Source organism: Crocodylus siamensis, chromosome 7 (genome assembly GCF_052110815.1).
Source record: "Crocodylus siamensis isolate JL-2025a chromosome 7, ASM5211081v1, whole genome shotgun sequence".
Taxonomy (NCBI): Eukaryota; Metazoa; Chordata; order Crocodylia; family Crocodylidae; genus Crocodylus; species Crocodylus siamensis.
Window position 1 is genome coordinate 78246562 of NC_143401.1, and position 23904 is coordinate 78270465.

The 23904-nt window shown below is 43.0% G+C and overlaps 2 protein-coding genes across 2 annotated transcripts in view; one reads left to right on the top strand and one right to left on the bottom strand.

The window, feature by feature from the left end:
- LOC149860002 (uncharacterized) overlaps window positions 1-23904 on the bottom strand; it is a 104900-nt gene that overhangs the window by 9350 nt on the left and 71646 nt on the right. The window lies entirely within an intron of this gene.
- The window catches only part of C7H10orf90 (chromosome 7 C10orf90 homolog), a 260979-nt gene that overhangs the window by 874 nt on the left and 236201 nt on the right, over window positions 1-23904 (top strand). The window lies entirely within an intron of this gene.

The following is a 23904-nucleotide window of genomic DNA, read 5'->3' on the forward strand; positions in this document are numbered from 1 at the left end:
TTTTTCAAAGATACACATAGTCATGTACTCATCCTTCTTCACATTTCCTTTTATTTTCCCTTATACAAACTTTCACCCCAATCCTATCATAAAGTTTCCTATTGAAGTCAAAGGGATTCTTCCTAGACAGAGTCCTGCCTATATTGATCAATCAATACCATCAGATTCTTACTACTGTTCAGTATGCCAAGTATCTGATTTGATGCCAGGGAGATTTTCAAAGTCACTGAAGGCAATTATGAGATCCGCTGCAGCCATGTCACAGGAGTAATTGTGCAGCTGCAGTGGCAACAATTTTTCTACTCCCTGGCCCCTATCCTCCTCCCCCCCCAAGTTGGCTTCCAGGGCTGCTGCCTCAGGTGCCTGACCCAAGTTACACTACTAGGCACTAGAAACAGTACGGCTGTACTGGTATGATGTGCTGCCTGGACTAATTTATCCTTCTTAAAATGCACTAATACTGGAGCATTTCATATCCCTGTATAACATGGCAGGCTCATCTATACGTGCCATTAGGGGAGCAGCAATCACTGTGGAGCTTATAGCTCCTCACTGTGTTGCTCCCTGGAAGCTCCTAGGCATGTGGCTTACATTGCATCCGGAGCACAGCACACTGAATCAGGTTGCAGCAGCCCTGGCTGGCAGAGTGCCTGGGGGTGAGGGGAGATTCTCTGACTGGTCTCAATGTACTGCAGATGGGCTGGATGGGGCACAAGGGTGCTTCAGTGCAGGGCTAGCCGGCAGACAGCCTTGGCACTGAAACACCCTCATGCCCCAACCAGCCCCTCAGCATCTACATGTGTTCTTCTCTGCGCCAATAAACTCCACAGCAGGGTACGACTTGCATTTACAAGTCCTAATCTGCTGCAGAATTTATTGGTTTTATGTGCCCAAATAGGGGCATGCGTAGACACTGAGACGTTTACTGCACAATTAACTACACTGTAAAGTCTTGTGTAGATATGCCTGATATGTTCCGAGTTATTGCTTACTTACTGTACGCCCTTGACTGACAGTCTATGTCACTGCATGCGCTTAATGTTCCCAGGCTTCTGAGATGTGGTTGTAGCCATGTTGGTCTAAGGACATAGACAGACAAGGCTCTTTGAGTAAATGTAACATCTTTTATTAGACCAACTATATAGTTGGAAAAATTATTCTTTGCAAGCTTTCAGGCACAAATGCCATTTTTCAGGGAGAGTCTGCTGTTGCTTTGTGTTCTCCTAGATAGAATAGAAGCCAGTATACAAAATGCAGGTCTGTGAAAATGCAAATGCATGCAAGGTTGCCAGATACCATATAAAGAACTGCTGCAGTACAAAAAGAAAATCCCCACACATCTCACACCACTAGTTATGACATACCATCCTTCTCTGGAACCTACATGGAAAATCCTCAAACAGTTGCAACCCATCCTAGAATACGACCCAATTCTTAAAGAGATCTTCCCAGAACCACCCATCCTAGCTTTTAGACAAGCACTGAAGCTTGCTAACTACATCACCAGAAACAAGCTTCCTATGACCCAAACTACACCAAATGGATCCAGACCTTGCCAGAACAAGAAATATAAAATCTGCCAAGACATCTTCACCAGTCCCACAATAATTACACCCCATAAGAGATCCATCACTATTCCTGGATCTTACACCTGTGTCTCCAGAAATGTAATCTCTCTCATTCAGCGCACTAAATGCCTCGATGGAATATACGTAGGAGAAACCCAACAACAACTGCGCACCAGAATGAACACACAACAAAAATCCAAAGACAAAAATATCCAATTACTTGTGAGTACCCACTTCCCACAAGACAATCATTCCCTCTCTGATCTCTCAGCTCTAATAATCAAAGGGAGTTTACAAAATACTTTTCATAGATGAGACTACAAATGCCACTTCATTAATCTAGTGGACAAAAAAAATCATGGATTTAGTATAGACATTGAATTTTTGACGCATTAAAATCTGCCCAACATCTAACACAACAGGTAACCTGCCGTTCGCTGACCACTGGCATTCCTTCACACTTTCCTCTCCCTTCCTCCCTCCCCAATCTCTACTCATTGTCTTTGAAATTTCCATTCATCTGCATCTTCACAGATTTCTTGTTTACTTTAGCTTCTTTTCTACCTTGGAGAATTCAGAACAGCAGCAGTCTCCCAATGCCTGAAGAAGGGTGTTTGTGCCAAAGAGCTTGCAAAGAACTGTTTTCTAACTATTTAGTTGGTCTAATAAAAAATATCATATCTACCCAAATGGACTTCAATGAAAATGCATGGCAGTGAGAATCAGCGGCCATGGGAAACAATAGGTGTGAGACAGATAGGGGTGTGTGTGTGTGGCAGGGGCGATGGGAATGTTGACCTGGTGAAAGAATGTAGCTGGTAAAATGTGAGAGGTAATTGGATGGCAGGAAGGTTATAATGTGCTATAAATCCAATGTCTATATTTAGTCCATGATTTTTTGTATCCAGTACATTTATGAAATGAAGTTCTTACGTTCATCTATGAAAGGCATTTTGTAAATTTCCTTTGGGGATTAGAACAAAGATTGAAGATGGTGCGATTGTCTTGTGAGAAGTGGGCACCCGCAGGTAACTGGGTGTTTTTTCTTTCATAGATTTTCAGCGTGCATTCATTCTGGTATGCCATTGCTTGGTTTCTCCTACATATTTTCCACTACATACCCAGATGGAAAATACATAGGAGAAACCAAACAACAACAACAACACCTGACAAACTCTTATTTTGTACATTTCCTTATATCAATAGATATACTTGCTCTCCTATTTCCTTCCTACTTCATCCTTTATGACCACTTGATCTAGCTCTTAAATATTTAACAGCTCCAATTATCTTCAAACTATATTCTTTTTGGCAAGATAAAAGACTATGGAAAGAATGGTCTTGTTAATAATAGGTATGCACTATTTGAAAACCCTGTAAGCTTCACTAAGCAACCATTGCTATTCTAGTACAACAGTGTTGGACAGCATTCTGGACATATGAATCTGCTAGGTCATTAAAAATTCAAAGATATTAGACAGTATCTCCGGTGGGCTGCAGATATTAAGCACCTCAAGCAACAAAGTAAAGTCATGTGAAGGTGTGTAAGCGACTTATGAAAAATTCACTGGGACTTAGGCTTTTAAGGGGATGCATTATACTGCCTTGGGTGTTTTTAAGACATATGTAAAAATGAACCCCACCCACTCCTTCTGGCTCCTTCTCCGCTTGCTCCAAAACCAGAACAGAGGCAAGGAAGATTCTCCAGGGACACTGCTTTTATGATCTCTGCCTCTGGTGTACCTGACAATAGCAGCAGTGGCAATCCTTACCACCTCTATTCCAAGCAGGAGTGGATGGGAAGATTTCATTTATCAGTGGCAGCATAGATATGAAAAATTTAACTTACTCATGTAGAATATAGGAGTTCTGTCTATTGGAGGCCAGTGTCATAAGTCCAAAATTGTTCCTATGGTAGCACCATGTCTTCTTGTTTATTCTTATTATTGTATATCACATGAATATTAGTACCTACGTAACACAGTTCAAAAACATTCTTGGACCCGATACTAATCAACAGCAGAACTGGTCATTATGGGTGCCTGTACACATGCTGGGAGGCTGCTTCAACATGCTGTATTTACAGTGTATCGGAGCAGACTCAGTTAATCAAGTCTGCTGGAGTATGGTAATTACCATGCACCAGCCAGCCTCTGTGTCTTGTGGATCTGCATTCCCATGCTTCAGAATGGCAGCAGGGGCACTTGAACAAAAGCTCAATGAAGGAGCTTTAATTCAAGCACCCCCAGCACCATTTTGAAGCACAGGGACACCGATACACAACACACTATGGCACTTTAATTAGAGTGGCTCTTGGAGCTGCTCAAAATTAAAATGCCCCCCACCCCCGAAGCAGATGTAAAAGTGTTCAATCAGTTCTTTTCAGTAAAGGATTTTAAAAGTTACTGCACTGGCCTGCCTTGAGTGAGTACATTATCTTTTAAAAATAGCACTTGTTTATACAGTGAGAAGACCCATTTTCTGATTTAAAATTTAACTGTCCAAAGTAATGGTTTAATAATTGTGCTTTGAGGTAGCCTCATTCTCCTTTAGTAGGGTGTTAAAATTGAACCTGTAGTGGGAACATACTCCATCAGTTTCCTGTGGCTCCTGCCTTGTCATTGATAATATGATATAACCACTTTTAATGCTTTTTAAATACTGATCTGCCTTTAACTACTCATTGATCCCAATGCATAACTCTACTGGCTTCAGTGAAATACATCTTGATATACACTCATAATCTATAGAACATATTTTATGATCTGTTTTCTGCAAAAATCTATGATAGCCCTTATGTTTAATCTGATTAATTAGTTTATTCTATGACTTCATTCCAGTATAAATAGAAATGGAGCCCAACATCTTTTACCTAATCTGTCTTTATATAGTTATTATGTAGTACTTGAAAGTGTTCAAAAAGCATTCTCAGTCTTATAGTTTTGTATGCAAGTGACCTGGTACATAGCTGAATGTACATAGCAGAGATTTCCTATGCCTAAAGAAGGGTGATTGCAACCAAAATCTTGCTAAGAACATTTCCTCAACTACTCAGTTGAGCTAATAAAAGATATCACATCTACCCAAAGAACCTTGCCTGCCTATAAACTTCTTAAACTTTTCCAGGTGTAGAATCCAGTTATTGGATTTTTGCCCTGAATTTGTTCCCCTACCACTGCTACTGCAAGGAACTTAAATCTGGGAGGCACCCTTATTCTCTGTCCTCCAACTTTTTCCCTCTGAAGCGCCTTCCCCATCCCCCTTACTATCAGACCCTGCTGTCCTTGGGCACATGGAAGTGGAAGACAAATGTGGAAACAACGACTTTGAAATAAATATGCCCATAGTAATTTGCATATAGGCAAATTACTATAGATACCCATAGACCTAAAAATTCATCAATTCAGGATGAGCTCTTTTTTGAAACTGCTACACATTTTAGCACAGGTACTCCATGAACACACTTTTAAGCAGCACTTTTTACTTACTTATATATAGCGCACACTTAAAAAAAATCTTTTTCATGGCTAAATCAGTTTCAAATTCAATTGGGCCAAGCCCAATAGTCAAGATCCAAAATTTGGCTGAGCAAAACTCAGTCATCAAGTCTGGATGGCTCTATTATTGGGCAAATATCCTCCCTTCCCAGACCCATTGGTCTGTGGCCTTAAATACTTCTCAAATCCAGGCAGGTATTCTACATGCAAGCCTGGAGACCTTATATATAGTACACTTTTTTTTTTTTTTTAAATATTTTGTGTTCCAGGTCAAATCAGCCAAATCAGTTTCAAAACATATCAATTGAGCAGAACTCAAGCGTTCCAAAAACCATATTGATTGAGCAGGCAGAACTCAATTGTTCTAAACACCATGTATGGCACTGCAACTCACGAGCATCCTTTGTCCTAGGTTCTCACCCTAGGACTTCAGACACTGCCAAATCCATTGGCAGGCATCCTACGTGTAGGCCCACGCCCAAAGATCTTGGGATTCAGATATACCCAGAACAGTTTTCAGCCAAAAGACCACTGTAACAGGGGGCTCCCTGGGCACCTGAAAAGATGGATGCCTCCCCACCCTGCCCCTACATTCTAGGGCAGCCTGTCCTCCATTTTTTCTTCAAAGGCATGGTAGGTAAGTGAATTCATTTAAAAATGCAGGAGGCTGCCCATTTGCAGCCCTGGTATACTTTGGCAATCACATGACTCCGAACCATCCCTATATTGTGTCCTATGCCTCGCAGATGGCATCCAATTTGCTATACTCCCCTGGCCCTTTTCTGGATTGCACTCTGTCTCTGGCCCAACTTTGGCCTCAGGTATCACTCTGTGCACCTTGGCCACCCTGACCCCACCTGGGCCTACATTTCTCTAGTTTAGGTCCTACTCATTATATGCAACAGGGTGAGAGACGGGGCCACAGAGGGATTCTGTTCAGACTGTTTGGGGCCCTGTTTGGTGATGTTTGCCAGTCATCACACTGACAAAGTAACAGGAATCATTGGAAATAGTGGGGGGCGGGGGAGAAAGAAAGGGGAAGGGAGGCACAACTCAGCTGTGGGAATGAAGAGGAAGTAAAAATGTATTCAGTGTAGTGGCTCGCCATGACTTGGCAAAGAGTTAGCACTGAAGGGGACTGTGCTTAATAGGCACTACCATATATCTTACTCAGATGGGCTGCAAAAATCTATTCTTGTGGTAGGTTCTCATCAGTATATTTTCACAATATGGGCCATGTATTTTATACTTATGCTCGGTGTTGGCAACATTTAATCAACTTTATAGTTGCTTCCTATTCTTGAGCACATACTGCTTTTGGCAGCAACTTAGTGACAAGCAATTTATTTAATTTGGTTTCCTTGTATATGAATGCAAGATTAGGGGCTTTCCAATGCTGTGCTGATTGTGGGGGGTTGTTTTAAATTCAAGTAAATATGGTAACAGGCTTGAACTGTGAACACTTGCAGAATAGCTTGTCCAGAAGGAAAGTTTATTTCTGAATTTCCTTCTATCCTCTTTCAAAATAGTTTTAATCCTATCTATTCTTTTGTGAATGTCTGCATTATCTACATCAAGGTCCAATTCTTTTTTGGATTCTACTAACTCTTGGTCTCAGTGGTATTCTATACCAATATAGTCCACTAATTACGACAGACAGACAGACAAGCCAACCACTTGTGTGTGCACGCACATAAGGAATGTGATTTTAATCCTTATCTCAATTAATTTTCAACACTTCAGAGTTTCGGCCAACCCAGACATAAAAGGAAGTACATACAAATATGTCAGGGCTCAAAACTACTTCATTCATCCATCTTAAAAAATAGCCAGGCACAGAAGATGGCATCAGTCTGATTCAGAACTCACTGATGCCAATATGAACCTATCACTTCATTCTCATGGCCTTTGAATTAGGTCTTTGCAGAGTAAATAGAAAGCCATACTAATTACTCTGTAACTTATTAGGACCTCAACTCATCTTTGAGTCTTAGGAATAAAAAGTAACCAAGCAGTGGATGAAATATATGGTTTATTTTAAAATTAGATGTTGCAAAACATTACAAAAATGATTTATAAGTGTATGATGCCAGAGATAGTTGGAGATTGGCTTTACCTAATGTTGTGGGTGGGGACTTTAGACCTGAGTTTTTGGCTGGGCATGTTTACCGAAGATAGCCTTCATGGGTATTTAGCAGAATCCCTTACTGGTTCTTAAATTAATTATGCTTCAGGAACTATGTTGCTTACTGTGTGGCATGGTCTACACTTAAAAATGTTGCCAGCATAGCTGTGCTGGGTAGGAGTGTGGGGAAAAAATAGCACAAGCCCTGTGCCATATTAAATTCTGAGTATTGCAAGTGATAGCCTTCAGACTGCTGCCCTTGGTGGGGACCTCCTGACCCCAGTAAGGTTCAACAATCAGCAGATGTTCTAGCTACAAAAGAATTGAGGTTCATGTTAGTGCAAACTTCGAGAGCGTTGCCATGTCTATACCTTTTCCTTGAAGACCCCAAGATTGCCACCACAAAACAAACCCAGCTGATTCATTCTCACCGACTGCTCCCAAACCTGGCAATTAAGAAGTAGTAACCGCTTGGAGGGATCCTGAATCCTCAGAGGAGGCTGAGAACAGCTTTGGGGTGCATGTGCAGGACTTGTCCAAGTCATCTATGCTGCTGCTTTTGCTGGTCTTGGATGTGCAAAGAATGGGGGTAAGTAGGAGGGGTTTGTATTTTGGCAGCAATATAGTCTTTGACTTTTTTGTCCATAGACTGTTATGTACAATACACTTCAGAATGAAATATCCTGATAATGTAGCACAGTAGTGCTTAGCCTTTTTTACAAGTGGGCCTAATCTTAAAATCAGAAATAGTCCAAGGGGTGTATAAGTATTACAATTCTATAATTCTGTGTTGTGCCAGAGCTCGATGGATGTATGGGTATGGGGCCACCAAATGCAGGTCTTTGCTACCTTTCTCCTTCCAGCTATCAAAGCTGTCATAGGGCTCTGAAGCTAAGCATTGCAGCCTCTTACTCCACCTCCCCACTTTTGTGCTGTGCAACAAGCAGCAGCCCAGCTCCTGAGCTGCAGAAATGCGCAAAAGCTGTGGCTCCAGCCAGAGCCTATGCTGATGTGCCAATTTGCTCAGTGCTTGCACACAGCTCTGGAGCCCAGGAGCTGAGTGCTGCTGATACAGCATGATACCATCTGTACCAGAGTTCAGCAGAAAGAGAAACTCTTCAGTGCTCATCAGGTGGGAAATACAGAAATTGGGATCCTAAATAACATCTGAAGGGATGAAGCTTACTGTATTGTTTACCCTGAAGGACATCACTTCCCTGGGTTTCCAAGAAATAGGTATTTGTTAACCTTCCACAGCTGCTAGTACCTTGTGTAATAAGTATTGACTTATGCTGTATGCTCTTTAATCATTGAGTTTTCTATATTGTTATTGTCCAATTTCTGGTCTCTATCACCTACCATACTTATGTTTTGTTTTTTAAAATATGGGGTCCATGGTGCTCTTTGTGGTGTTTTTTAATCCGATTAATGGGTTCAAACACCAAAGTTATATTATCTTGTCCAAATGCTGCTTTTGTTCCATCAATCAAGTCACTTAAAATTCAAACCAATATAACCTAACATACAGTAGCCTATCCCTCTCCATATTATTAACTTCCGTCATTTGTCATTCCTGCTCCTCTTTACACATTATTTCCTTCAAAAGATTATACGGATAGAAGTATTTTAAGAACCATTTAAACAACATACATTCATAAGAGCAGTCATGGGCCAATTCTGCCCTCATTTATGGCTGTACAGCATCATATATGTCAACACAGTTGCTTTATAACTCATATTTAGGACCAGCATATATGTAATGGAAGGGATATAGCAGAAAATTAAGTAATGTGAATGTAGAATAGAAAAGCTTTTTGTGGAAGATGTTGGTGGAAACATTTGTATCAGACCTTCCCCTGCAAGTTGGATACAGAAAGGTACAAATTGCATCAGATTGCAATGGTTAATCATTATTTAAACAATGCTTCATAATAACAAAAAATAGAGATGGCCAGAAAAGATGTAATCTTCTATGGCCTTGTATTTTAGGTTCTGTATTCTTTTTGTCAAAATATGCCATGTAAAATGTTACTGCATATTGCAAAATTTTGATACCATAAATAAAAAGTTTAAATGTTGGTGCTTTGTTTTATTGTTAAATTACAATGAAATTAAGATGCATTTAATCATCCCATTCCACTTTATACCAAATAAAGTCATCATGATTAATGTTACTACAAGAAATACCAAATTAATTTAAAATTAAATTGCTTTAGCAAGATCCAGTAAGCTAAATGTCTTCAACCAGACCTAGCAGCCCTTTTAAAAATCAATATGCCAACTAAAAGGTCACCCAATTTAGTCAACCAGTCCCTTTTTATTTATTATAGGTTACAGATATAAGTTACTATAATCATTTTTGGGCTCCAGGGGTGGCTATGACACCCCCCGGTGGCCATACAACCTTTGTCCTGCACCAGCACTAGGGTGCCCACCCCTCATTACTCAGCTGCCATGCCTTGATATAATTGTTTAATGGGACAGGGAGGCTGTCTGATGGGTCCTAGAGTAAGCCCCATTTCCTCTAGATTCCAGCTAGTTCTTCCTGGATTTTGCTGGTCTCCACCCTACCTTTGCTAGTTGGGCCCTGATAGCCCATCAGTATCCTTCCCCAGGGCACCTATTTGCCTTAATGGCTAATCCCAGCCTCTGACCTGCCCTACAGCTGTGCCCATGCCTTCCAGGTGTTACCAGTTAAGGACTTCATTGGGCACTTGGCCCTATTCTAATACCAGGCCACTTCTGGCCTTTATATTGTTGTTGGGGCCTCAGCCTCAAATCTTCTCTCACTGGTTCCCTTAGCCTAGGCCCACTGTGCTAAGCCTGACTTCTGGGTCCCAGCCTGAGTCTCACCCTCTCAGGTTTCATAGTTGGTAGGGTCGGAAGGGACCTGAGCAGATCATCAAGTCCAACCCCCTGCCATGGCAGGAAAAAGTACTGGGGTCAAATGGCCCCAGCAAGGTGTTTGTCTAGCCTCCTCTTAAGGTCTTAAGGACCCCCAGGGTAGGAGCTGGCACCACTTCTTTGGAAGTTGGTTCCAGATCCTAGCTATCCTGACAGTGAAGTAGTACCTCCTGATGCCTAGTCTGAATCTACCCTCTGCCAGCTTGTGACCACTATTTCTAGTCACTCCTGGCAGTGCTCGGGGGAACAGGGACTCCCCCAGTGCCTGCTGGTCCCCTCTGACTAGTTTGTAACAGGCCACTAGATCCTGCCTCAGCCTTCTCTTGTGGAGGCTGAACAGGTTCAGGTCCTGTAGCCTCTCCTCATAGGGCCTGCCCTGCTGGCCCCTGATCATGCGAGTGGCCCTCCTCTGGACCCTCTCTATGTTGTCCACATCCCTCCTGAAGTGCGGCACCCAGAACTGGAGGCAGTGCTCCAGCTGCGGCCTGACCAATGTTGCACAGAGGGGGAAGATCACCTCCTTGGACCTGCTCGAGATGCTTCTGCAGATGCATGGTTGGCCTTCCTGACTGCATCCCCACACTGCTGGCCCATGTTCATCTTGGCATCAATAGTGATTCCAAGATCCTTCTAAGAGTCTTGCCCTTCTAGGCCTGTCTCTGCCCTGCCTTGGGCAATGAGCCCACTCTGGCTCTGTCTGGGTTTCTGACCACTGTATCCTTAATTATGGACACCTGGCTCTGTTTCTGTCCCTCTTGTGCACAGGACACCTTGTCCAGCTTCTGTCCAAGATAAGCTTCAGCCTTTCTTTCTCCCTCTCTCTCAGCTTCAACTTCTCTCTTGGGTATAAGCTCTAAATCAAGGCCCCTAGCAGGGCCCTAAATGCTGGCCTGCCCCACTTAAATCCATGGAGCCCCATAGGCACTCTACTATGGCCCCCACACACTCCCCTTTCAGCCTCACCCAAACCAACCACTATTCAAAACTGTAATCAAGGCATAACCTTTCTGGCCAACACAAACTAAACTCACTCTGGGTCCAAACATAAACAATGGTGTCCTGCTTACATAACACAGCTTCCCGTTACCCCAGGTAATACTCCCCTGCATGGCAGCAGCACTCTGCTCACCTCCCCTGAGATGGGACCAGCTAGATTTGCTCCTTCATTCCCCCTGCTCTGGAGGTCTTGCCTCTGCAGCACCCAGGACCAGCCTGCATGTGTAGACTCAGGCCCTGAGCTTATATACTGAGCCAAGCCTGGTGCAAGAAAATTGCAAGACAAGTAAAACTGGCTTTAGGTTATCTCACCTTCTTATTACCTTGATTTTGGGACTGGCTGTGGCCACTTTGGATTCTTCCATAGCTTATGAAGTTACACATAATACTTAGGCCACGCTAAATCAGTGGAATGTTAAGCAGTGCTAAAGTTAGAATATGCTGTGAGCAGCTGCTTGTTAAGGGTTAATACTGTGTCTTCTCTGCACAGCTTTGACTAGCCACTAGAGCAGGGGTGGGCAAAATATGGCCCAGGGGCCAGATGCAGCCTGCCAGGCCATTCTATCCAGCCCATGGGGCCCCTAAAAAATTTAGAAAATTAATATTTATCTGCCCCGGATGCCTATCATGTGGCCCTCAGTGGCTTGCCAGAACTCAGTAAGTGGCCTTCCACCCAAAATAATTGCCTGCCCCTGCACTAGAGGCAAGCAGGGACATGGCTAGGAGCCAGAACATCTGGACTGTATCCCTGTTGGGGAGGGGGGTGGGGATATTCCTGGGAGCAGCGCATGCTGGAATGCTGAAGGACTACAGATGGCTTGTTTTATCTCTGTGGAACAGACTGAAATTACCCTAACATGAGGAAGGTAGCAATGACCCAGAGTTAACTATCACCTGAAGCGGCATAGCTTTCACATGTCTAGAGGCACTTAGCATGAGTTAACAAGCTTTAACATGTGAATGCTCATGTTTTAAGTGCCTTTGTTTGGTTTAAAGTGTAATGGGTAACTTCACTGTTAGAGAAGCCTAGAGCTATTCTAATTTGTACCAGGTCATTCTGGCACATGGGGAATAGTTAAAGTAGCATAATTCTGGCTATGCCCTATAGTTCCTAATACCTGTACCACTAGTTTGGGTCAGCTTTAGGCCAGCCTCATGCCCAATTCTCACCCCTTTCCATCTATATTAAAACCCCCTTAGGCAGGCTACTCAAACCCTGGAGACGGCTGCGTTTCCAGATAAAACGTATTCCCACTTGTATCCTTAGCTGTCCCTGGGCATGTCTACATGTGCATATTAATATGAAGAAATAAGCTCAACATTGGTGCAGCCGCAGCTGGAGTATTATTGCATCCAGTTCTAGACACCGCACTTCAACAAGGATGTGCTAAAGCTTGAGAGGGTCCAGAGAAGGGCCACCCACATGATCAGGGACTTGCATGGCAAGCCACATGAGGAGAGGCTGAGGGATCTTGGACTCTTCAGCCTAAAGAAAAGAAGGCTGAGAGGGGATCTGACTGTGGCTTCCCGTTATATCAGAAGCATACATCAGGGGCTGTGTGAACAACTGTTTACCAGGGTGCCCTGGGGGAAAACTAGAAACAATGGTCACAAACACCTGGAAGATAGTTTCAGGTGAACATTAAGAAAAACTTCTTTACGACTAGGGTGTCCAGACTATGGAACAAGCTCCCCCCTACAGGTGGTGCAATCATCTATCCTAGAGGTCTTCAAGAGAAGACTGGATGGGCACCTGGCTGGGGCTGTCTGACCCCAGATGTCTTTCCTGCTCATGCAGGGGGCTGGACCCGATGATCCTTCAGGGTCCTTCCAGCCCTACGATTCTATGAAACTCCAGCGCTTAATGTGCCGGAGTTTATTGCTTGTGGGTGTTGTGTTTACATATGCATCCAGGACCACAGCATGTTGAGCTGGGTCAGAGCAGCCCCAATTGACAAGGAGCCCAGGGGTCAGCCTGCCAGCCTGGGGCTGCTCTGACCCAGCTCATCGTGCTGCAGAGGGACTGGCTGGGGCATGATGGTGCTTCAGTGTAGAGCTAGCCAGCAGGCAGCGCCTGTATGGAAGCACCCACATGCCCGAGTTAGCACTATCAGCATCTGTACATCATGCTGATGAGTTAAAAACTCTGCAGCAGAGTAGTACTTGCATACAAGTACTATCCTGCTGCAGAGTTTATTAGTTTCCGGTAGCCTAATTGGTTCACATGTATAGATGCTGAGTTGTTTACCGTGGAGCTAATTAGTTGACTGCAGTAAACATCTCATGTAGACAAGCCCTGTCTCCAGTTTTGGAACTGGCCCAGCCACTGCAGGCCATTAGTACAGGAAGTCTGTCAGCAGCAATCCTACAATTCCCTGCTTTTGAGTTCCAGCTTTTCTGCACCCCACTTCCTGTCTATGTTACCCCCTATTAGAGCCAAACACAAAGACAACAAAAGTAATTTTCAAGCTGATTCCTAAAAGCATTCTGCTTCAGGAATAGAAGCACAGAGTAGATGGCTGTTGGTGAAAACTAAAAGGATATATATAAAGAGAGAGGGAGTGGCAACTCACATGGTTCAGGCTGGCTGAGGGTGACCTTATATATGTCTAAATCAGTCTGTGTATCATCCAGCCTGTGGTGCTGCTTGTAGATCTCCATTTGGCCCTGTGCACCACTTGCAGCATGTGTGGAGACAATCTGGTTCACGCTGCATGTGGCGTACAGGGCTGGAGCTGGCACACATGCTTTATGTGGTGTCCAGGGCTGGAGATGATGTACACACATTGTGTAAGGTTGGTTTGGGGCATATGCTGCATGTGGCCCCACTCCAGATCAGCCCTGTGCACTCAAGGTCAGTCTGTGGGTCTGGAGACTGGTCCTGTGCCCCTCATCTGGCCAATGGGGCCAGACAAATGTGATACTCTTGGTTTAGGTGTGATACTCTTGGTTTAGATAAAGCCTTTGAGATTGAGCTTTTCATTATTTGTGCATATAGCGTCTAGGCTATTGTGACCTGGATTCCAAGTACAGGTAGAGAAGACACCTTAATAATGGCAATGGCATACTGGAGATTAAAAGGCTGAGTTGGCACAGTACCGATAGACCCAGCTTTACAGCCCTGCAGTTTTCTTATAGCAAGACAAACCTGTTTTGGCTGTTTAAGCCAGCTTTCTAGTTCCTTTGCACCTATTGGTAGGGGTCTACCTAAATTACAGGGGTACATATCTATTTTCATAGTTTGATTGCAGTGTAAATTTCTAATTCTGTGGTCATTTTACAGTAGCCCTCCCCTGGGGCAATGACTGGTGGAGAGGCCCCAGTGGTAGGAGGAGGCATCTTGTTTGCTGTCTTTCGTGCCTCCCTGCCATCTCAGCACCTGCTGCCCTTCATACCTCCCTGCTATCCGATGCCTTCGCCTCCTGCCAGTAAAGACCACTGGTGCCTACTGGGAAGCCAGCATTTTATTTTTATTAAGTTTTGCTGCTGTTGTTGCTTTCACAGATTTTGCAGATTTTGTGGACAATCACAGATTTCATGGTTTCCCTGAAATCCATGAAACCGCACATTAAGTAGGTCCCTACTTACAGGTAGTCATTTCTAGAGACCAGAGAATGGGTCTTCTATCTTTCATTTTGCTTTAGTCCCTCTTTGTTTTTGTCATACATTTTCTTTTGCTTATGTGGAGCCAGTGCTTGTACTAGCTGTCAACTCATGTTAAATGATCAAATATGGAAGATTTGTTGTTGGGCCTTTTTTTGTTCGTTTTCCTAGGGGTTTTTTTAAAGCATACCTTTCATTACTCATAACTTTCTATTTTATTCTTCAAAATAGAAATGTTTTCCTTGCCACTTTTGCCCTTTTTTCTTTAATAAATAAATAAGTGAATACATGTACCAAAAGATACTTCCATTTAAGACATATGGTTGATTGTTTGATTTGGCTTTTCTGGTGCCTGTTTTGATTGGAGATAAACCCAACGGGATTATTATTGTTTAGCTATAGCTTCATCTGCTACAGGAAGTTTATGAGCCCAAACATCTTTGTGTAGCAGTATTAGAGTGGGGTGAAATTATAAATAACATTGTGTACAAGTCAAATACAGATCTACAGTATTGCTATGTATGGGGTTTTTTAACAACCTGAAATCAGGCAAAACTGTTACGAGCTTTTATTTCTCTATAAGCTCCAAGCCTAGCCCAATTTGTAAATTCCCGTTATCACAGCACTTTCTGAAGTATTTCTATTTGTTGGTGACAGCAGTTATGCTATGAAAAAATCTAAGTCAAATTATTCCATTCATACATCTACTAAAAATACTTCCAAAAGCAGGAAATCTCAGACTTTAACCATGGCCTGCCTTATACCAGAAATAGATTAGAATAGATGTGAAGTCCCTCATTATTCTCTACAATATTGCTCCTTTCTTCCGCTCTTGTTTTATTATATGCACATACTTTAGCTCTCTGATCTACTTGCTAAATCTACTCAGAAAGATACAGATAAGTAGGCAAACTGAAGAAAGAATATACAAATCAAACTCCAGACTCCCAGGTTCTCCCATTATTATCTAGGCTCATAAAGGGAAATCCATTCAAAAGACAGCTCCATCAAACTATACCACAACTGAGTTACTAAGTCAGTCATTTCAAAAGGAGCTTGACTTAACTGGAACTGACTTAAGGCTGGTTCCTGCACAGATCTCAAACTGGTGTCCTATTCCAGAAAGAGCAAATGCTTTGTTTTCAGTTTTGAAAGTGCCTGGTTTTCTTATGATTGCTTGTCAATAATGGGAAATCTAAAAAGAATTTGGGAATGGGAAGGTGAAATGAATTATATTTAGATGCTAGATTATGTTTAAATTACATGTCTTTTTAGTCGAATCTGCCTCAAAATGACAACTCTGTCTTAACATCTCTTTGTTCTGCTTTCCTCTTCTGCAGGCCAGCCATTATAACTCTCTCTTATGTAATTATATGACTGACAGCTGTTGTTAACTTTAATAACTATTCCATATTTTTAAGGTAGGCAAAATATGTGACCATCTCTACCCCACAGACTGGCCGTGAAAAACAGTGAAATTTTATAGCAAACAATAAAAAAAAAATATAAAGAATAGGAAGAAGGGAACCCTTCCTTTCTATACTTCCTTGCTGGAACTAACTTTTTCACCTACCATAATATGCTCTGCAGTTCACTGCGGCAAGTTTTATTACCAGCAATAAAGAGTTTTTAAACCTTTGACTCAATGACAGTTTCAATAAATGTACACATTTCACAATAAAGTCAGACCTCCAGCAATGTTTAAAGCAATTTACAAAATTAAATATATGAGTAGCAGCAAAGAATTGCCCTCCCCTACATGTTTTGATTTTATTTTCCTTTGACTTACAATCAGATCCTGCTGACTGAAGAACGTAGAAGTGTTTGTATACAGTATCTTGGAGTACTTACCAATAGGTGGAAAGCATCTGGGCTCCTAAATTTAGGGTCTGTTTTGCTGACAATAGAAACCCCATTATTTTCAGCATTCCTAGGGCTAAATAATACACTGGCAAAAAGCGAGGGATGATGTATAAACTACAGCTTCACAAGAAAGGAGCCAGAAGCATTGTGCTTAGTTCCCATACTGCTTCTCCTTTACTTTGGAAGTAGTAATCGGGTGCTAGTTTAAACCAGCTGTGAATAATACCCTGCTCCTTTGTTAGTCATTAAGTGGAACCAAAGCTCCTTCTATTTCTCTATCCTCCCCAGTCTTAGCCCACCTACATATTACTCACCTGATCTTTATTCCCTTTATCATTTTGCAGGAGTGTGTGGTCTAAGGTGTTTTATATACTTGAGTGTCTTCAATTTATATTTGAACAGAATAGCCCACATTTAAAATGGTTACTGTAAAGAATGGGACATTTATTCTGTCCTAGCATTTTATTAAAATAAACAAATAGTTGCATGGCCACCTTTTTACCATGGCATATGACACTGGCCTCCTTAAGGCGCGTTCTGTCATGTGCAGAGAACCAATGCAAGTTCAATTAGATCCTGCTTAGATGCCATTTAATAAGACTAATGGGGGTCTAGGTCATGTAGATCTAGGGCACTTACACACGTGACAAGTCTGTTTAGTGGAGCACATAAAATGAAGCATCTGGCAGTGTGTCAAGTACAGGTGTATAAGTGGCACAGTGTGAATCAGTGGTAAGAAAATGGTGCACTTTGAACTAAAACACATTTGATGTGTGTTAGCTTAAGGCCCATTGCTGCCGTTTTTTCAGCACTGATGCGCGCTGTGCCACTTATACACCAGCATCGAATACAGCGCCAAGCATTTTTAATTGGCACAGCTTGCTAATTAAAAGTGCCCGGCTTTGTGTTGGTAGCACATGTAAAAATGCCTCTTATGGCTAAGTGCAGAGGTTTAAAGAGCCTTAGGTAGACTTTGTTCAATTTTTGCTGTTTTTTCTAAGCAGCATAGCTTGATCCAATAACAAACTGAACTCATGCTCAGTCTTGGGGTGGGAGGGCAAGAAAAGAAGAAGTCTGCACTGGCCCAGGCCAGGAGCCTGGGGGTGCTTATGCTCACCACCCCTCATGGCTACCTGCGTTGTTGAACCCAGCCCAGGCCTGATTGGCTACTGGATACCCATCATCCCTTGCCTCGCTGTCAGCCACAGGGAGAGGACAGGCAGCAGAAAATCTCTCCAGGCTGGGATTAGCTCAGCTTTGCCTCCTCACCAGCCACAAACTGTGTGAGGCAGGAGGTGTGCTAGCTAATGCACCGGATCGTCTGGGCACTAGCCCCTCCCAGCTGGGGTCTGCTCAGTGTGCAGGAAGGGAAGGCCCTATTGGGGGCTTTTCACTCCCTTGCAGCCCAGCTCACCAGGCTGGCATGGGCTCAAGTCCTGCCCCCTCCCCAGACCACCCTCACCATGTGTAGGAGGTGGCAAGGCAGCGAGGGGAACACATTGGATTGGCCTGGTACCAGTCCCCCCAGCCAAGGTCTGCCTGGCATGAGGTGGTGAAAGCCCCCACCAGGAGCTTTTCATAACCCCACAGCCTAGAGATCAGCTTAGCCCCACCCCAGGCAGACCCTGGTTTGGGGAGCCAGGGCCAGGCTGATGTGATTCCCATGCCACAAGCTGAGAGGTGGGGCTGAGCCAATGCCAACCCTACTCATGTGGCTGTTTCAGGGGCAAAACACACCTACTGCTTCGCTTTTCCTTCTCCTTGCCCTGTACAGACAGGGGGATATGAGGATCTGTTCTCTTCCCCACCCCCCCAATTTGCTGGGCAGACGGGTGCTGGCTGGGAGCAGAGGCTTTAGTGGCTTAGCTCTGTGGTAGCTGGGGGAGGGACCAGCCCTGCTCTGCTGGAGCAGACAGCACAGCAAAGCATTTTGGGATGCTGAGGGACTGTGAGACAAGGGTCTTTGGGCGAATGTGATATCTTTTATTAGATCAACTAAATAGTTGGAAAAATTGTTCTTTGCAAGTTTTTGGGCACAAACACATTTCTACAGACATAGACTCTCCATTTTGCTCAGCACTCCCCCCAACCCTCCCATTCTCTTGCTTCAGTGGAGGACCAGATGTAGCTCCCAGGGTGAGTAACTCTGGCCACTCCTGGCCTTTGTCCTTAGACCATCATGGCTACAACCAACACTATCCAGCTATCCGGCAAAGGATGGGAAAGATAACCAGTACAGCAGAAGTGCAAGACTTTAGAAAGGCCAACTTCAATATGCTCAGGAGATTAGTTAGCGAGGCACTGATGATCAGGAACATTGGTGAGATGGGAGTCAAGGAAGGGTGGTCATTCCTAAAGGGAGAGATCCTTTGGGTGCAGAAAGAGACAATCCCATGGCGCATGAAAGGAGGCAAAGGGGCCAAGAAACCCTCTTGTCTGAACAGGGAAATCCAGGAAGACCTAGGGGAGAAAAAAGAGGCATACAGGCTGTGGAAGCAGGGGGTAGCTACCAAGGAGGAGTAAACCTACTTGGTTTGCATTTGCAGGGAGTCAGTTAGAAAGGGCAAAGCTGTAATGGAACTTAGGTAGGTGATGAAAATTAGAGACAACAAAAAGTCCTTCTAGAGGTATGTAGGGAGCAAAAAGAAGGTGCAGAGTAACATAGGACCCCACAGGGCAGACTAGGGGACTTGTTGACAGAGGGACAAAGCTGAGCTCTTCAATGAGTTTTTTGCTTCTGTATTCCTGAACAAGGATCAGGACAAATCTCCCAATCAGATTATAGATGAGCACTGGAGGGAAACCAGCCCACCAACTGTTAGTGCTGACTTAGCGAAGGGACACTTGGAGAGGCTGAATGTGTCAAAGTCAGGAGGCCCTGAAAATCTTCATCCAAGGGTGCTGAAGAAATTGGCTAGTGTCATAGCAGAACCACTGGCAAGGTTGTTTGAGCACTCCTGGTGCTCAGGTCAGGTCCCAGAGGATTGGAAAAGGGCCAGCGTGGTCCCTATTTTCAAGAAGGGGAGGAAGGAGGATCCACATAACTACAGGGCAGTTAGCCTCACGTCTATCCTTGGGAAAACCTTTGAAAAAATTATTAAGGATCACATTTGTGGCAGTCCAGCAGGAAAAATAATGCTGAAGGGCAACCAGCATGGTTCACAGCAGGTAGATCCTACCTGACTAACTTTGTCTCTTCTTATGACCAGGTCATAAAATGCTTAGATACAGGAGTTGAGGTGGATTTTATCTACTTGGATTTTAAAAAAGCCTTTGATACAGTGTCACATCCCATTCTTATAAATAAATTAAGTGGTTGTGACGTAGATTATTACACAGTCAGGTGGGTGGCAAATTGGCTAATGGAACACACCCAGAGAGTGGTGGTGGACGGGTCAGCATCGACCTGGAAAGATGCAGGCAGTGGAGTTCCCCAAGGTTCAGTCCTTGGACCAGTGTTGTTCAATGTCTTCATCAGTGACTTGGATGAGGGCATGGAAAGCACTCTGTCCAAATTCACGAATGACACAAAATTATGGGGTAAAGTAAACACACCAGTGGGCAGAGAATGAATCCAGGCATATTTGGACAGATTGAAGGAGTGGGCAGAGCAGAATAGGATGCAATTCAACACGGGCAAGTGCAAAGTTCTGCACCTAGGGAGAAGGAATCATCATCACACTTACAGGCTGGGGGATGACCCTCTCAGCAGCACTGTAGCAGAAAGGGATCTCGGAGTCATAGTTGTCTCCAAGATGAATAAAAGTTGACAATATGATGGAGTAGTCAGTAAATCTAACTGCACTTTATTGTGTATTATCAGGTGCATTACAGGCAGGTCCAGGGAGGTGATATTTCTGCTCTATGCGGTACTGGTGAGGCCACAGCTGGAGTCCTGTGTCCACTTTTGGGCACCACATTTCAGGAGGGATGTGGATAACCTTGAGAGGGTCCAGAGGAGGGCCACTCATATATTTAGGGGCCTGCAGGTAAGGCCCTATAAGGAGAGATTGAGGGACCTGAATTTCTTCAGTCTCTGCAAGAGAAGGCTGAGAAGGGATCTAGTGGCCACCTACAAATAAATCAGGGGGGACAGCAAGGGATAGGAGATGCTCTGTTTACCAATGCACCCCTTGGAGTAACTAGAAATAACAGCCACAAACTGAGACACAGCAGATTCAGGTTAGACATCGGGAAGAACTTCTTTACAGTAAGGGTTGCCAGAATCTGGAATGGGCTTCCAAGGGAGGTGGTGCTCTCCCCTACTTTGGGAATCTTTGGGCATCTTTAAGAGGAGACTGGACAAGCACCTGGCTGGGGTCATCTGGCCCCAGCACTCTTTCCTGCCTGGGGCAGGGGGTCAGACTCAATGATCTGCTGAGGTCCCTTCTGATCCTAATATCTATGAATCTATAAACTCCCCTATGGGACTGTGAGTTAACTTGAATCTGAGACAGAAGGGATCAGAGACAGTTCTATAAACCTGCTTGACCTAAATCAGTTAAGTCTCATACTACATCCAACCAGGTTTATCTTAAACTGATTTCAGCCATTTCAAAATCAGTTTATGTGCACTAAGTGTGCTTGTACAGGAGTGCAGAGGCTGCTCCAACAGCTCATTGAATAAGTTTTAATATAAGTGCCCTCGCCACCATTTTGAAGCACAGGGACACTGATACATGAGACACTGTGGCAATTTAATTACAGTGGCTCTTGGAGCTAATCTAATTAAAGCATTTCTGTTCTGTTACAGGTGTAAACCAGTTTCAGATCACTTAAGCCAGTTTATGCGTAATTTCTATCCCTAGTCAATAAGACTAACATGGGGTCTAGGTCTAGACCCCTGTACATAGGTGAAGTTCCTCATATCTGTTTAGGCCTTATCTCATCCTTACTTCTTAGTGCACTTTCATATCATGATTTTCTAAAGACTGAATTGAACATTTCCAGCTAGTACACAGAAGTCCTTAGAATTTTAACAACAAATTAAAGTTGGGGATATAAATCTTGGAACACTGTTTATATATAATTTAACTTAAATGCCATGGATGCATGTGAATGCTTTTTGGCTCTGGAATGAAGTCAGAAGTAATAGGATTTGGAGTCCTTTATTTTTTCAGGTTTGTACATTTATATATACTACTGTTAGTTATCATCTGATACTGCTTGGGCAAGCAATAAAGTTTCTTGTAGGTAGATATCCACTTTACTAAAATGCTGATTATCAAGTTGTAACCTTTTAGCAAGAGGCCAAAGTTTGAGTGAGGTGAATAAAACTACACTAATATCAGTAAGTCATGAATCAAGAGAATTAAGTTAAGGCATTTTGGCAGGACAATTTGCATTGTTAAATCCTGTTATTCCGTGGATGGACAACTTGGCTCCATCTTGCTGTGCATTGCCATACATTCAACTTCTGAAAGCAGAAGAACTTGCATTAAATCAGAGTAAGAGCAAAGGGGAGCAGATGTATTTGAATTTCTGTGCCAGTGTTTCACTAAAGAACATGACTAGAACATGAACTATGATATCAACACTATTTTTTGTAAGGAAACAATAGTCCTCTGCTAATTCCATCTGCACATCTCTCACAATGCAACAGAGCTGCCCTTTGTTTGTTGAAGGGAAAACAAAGAGTCATTTTTCATATTAACGTTGGTAATACGCTACAGTTTTTTTGAGAAAAGGATAAATTTTGTAGGATTGAAACTGTGGGAAGTGGGTGGATGTGCCGTCTTTCAGGTAAAATGCCCATTAGTGCTACAAAATATAAAATGTCTTCAATTAAGAAGTTGGACAGAAAACCTCTTCAATACAATTATCACAACTAATCCCTTTGAGAATGAGTGATAAAGGAGCAAAAGGGATGTTGTTGTTCCTCCATTTTGTTCTAGAGTAACAGGTAGTGTTAATTTTGCAGCTTCTCTAGAGAATAAAATCTCCCCAGGCTTTATTTAAAATACTAAGAGCATCGGGGGGGTAGAAAAAAATGTTTTCCTAAAAGGAAAATGCAGACTAGTAAACCTAGAAATGAATCCCATTTTACAATTGTTGTACTGTGACACTGTGAAACTGTTCCTACTTTATATGCCCAACAAGGAGCTGTTACTTTCTGTTTACATGCTGTATGTGGATTTCACTCGTGGATACAGCTTAGCAAGTAAGAGAGAATTTTGTTCATGTCCTTTTCTTGGAATTACCATCTGTCTCCCTATCAAACTCTTCCCATCTCATCCATTACCAGAGTACCCACATTATTGCTAACTGGGACAAGGCAGTCATATTGTGACTATTCTAAATAAACAGAAGTATTATTTTTGGCTCTAGTTTTAACCCATGGTAGCAACAAAACCCTTTCTCCAGTGTGGAAGTTTGCAAATTGGTCTCAATTAAAGAGGGCATTTATTTAAACTTTTTGCCATGAGAGGTGCTTTTTTGCATGAAGATGGAAGGTTGCATGAAGACAGCAGGTTGCATGAAGATAGCAGGACCATGAACCCAATCAATTGCCTAGTCACATGAAATCCTTAGGAGTGAAAACAGTAGTGTGTCATCATTCTCCCCAAAGATACAAAATTACCAATTCATGAATTCACGGTAATCTGTTTTTATTGCTGCATAATGCTTTATTGGATCCATGCAGCCCCCTGCAGATAAGCTCCAAAATGCTGCATAACCTAAAATGAAACTTCTTCCGTAGCTGTAAATGTTAATTTCATTATAAACCAGATTAAGAATTCACAGGCATACATTTTGGGTATTGTGTGCATGTGGTTATTTTTCTTATTAGTAAAATACTTAAATGCATTTTGGATATTGCATATTTCATTGCATTGCAGCCAAGGAAAAATGTAACAGTTCCATCTGCATTAAAAACAGTCAGTGCAGTTCATTTATGTTGATCCTCCAACAAATGCTATCAATGCTGTTCTTTTATAGTTAGCATTAAGAATCCAGATTAGAAGAAATTTAAGAGCATATAGTTTCTGCTCATGTGCTAATGCAGTAAGTATAGGAAACGGGACAATGACTCTTCCCCATCAACTTATATTTGTGTAGCTGGCAACCACTCTTTGGCTGAGGAGTGTAATCGCTGCAGTAGCAGGACTAATGACAGTAGCCTTTAGAAAGGATAAAGGCAGAGGAGAAACTGAGCCAGGATCCTGTCCCCTTTACACCTCACCCAGAGCTTGTTTGGGTTGGAGAGGAATGTATGTGGACGTATCTACACATAACACTTTATTGTGCATTAGATTAGGAGCATTAGATATGGGAGCATGGCTCAGTGGTGGAGCATTTGACTGCAGTAAAGTGGCATTGTCTTCACATGTACAGGAATTACTGTGCA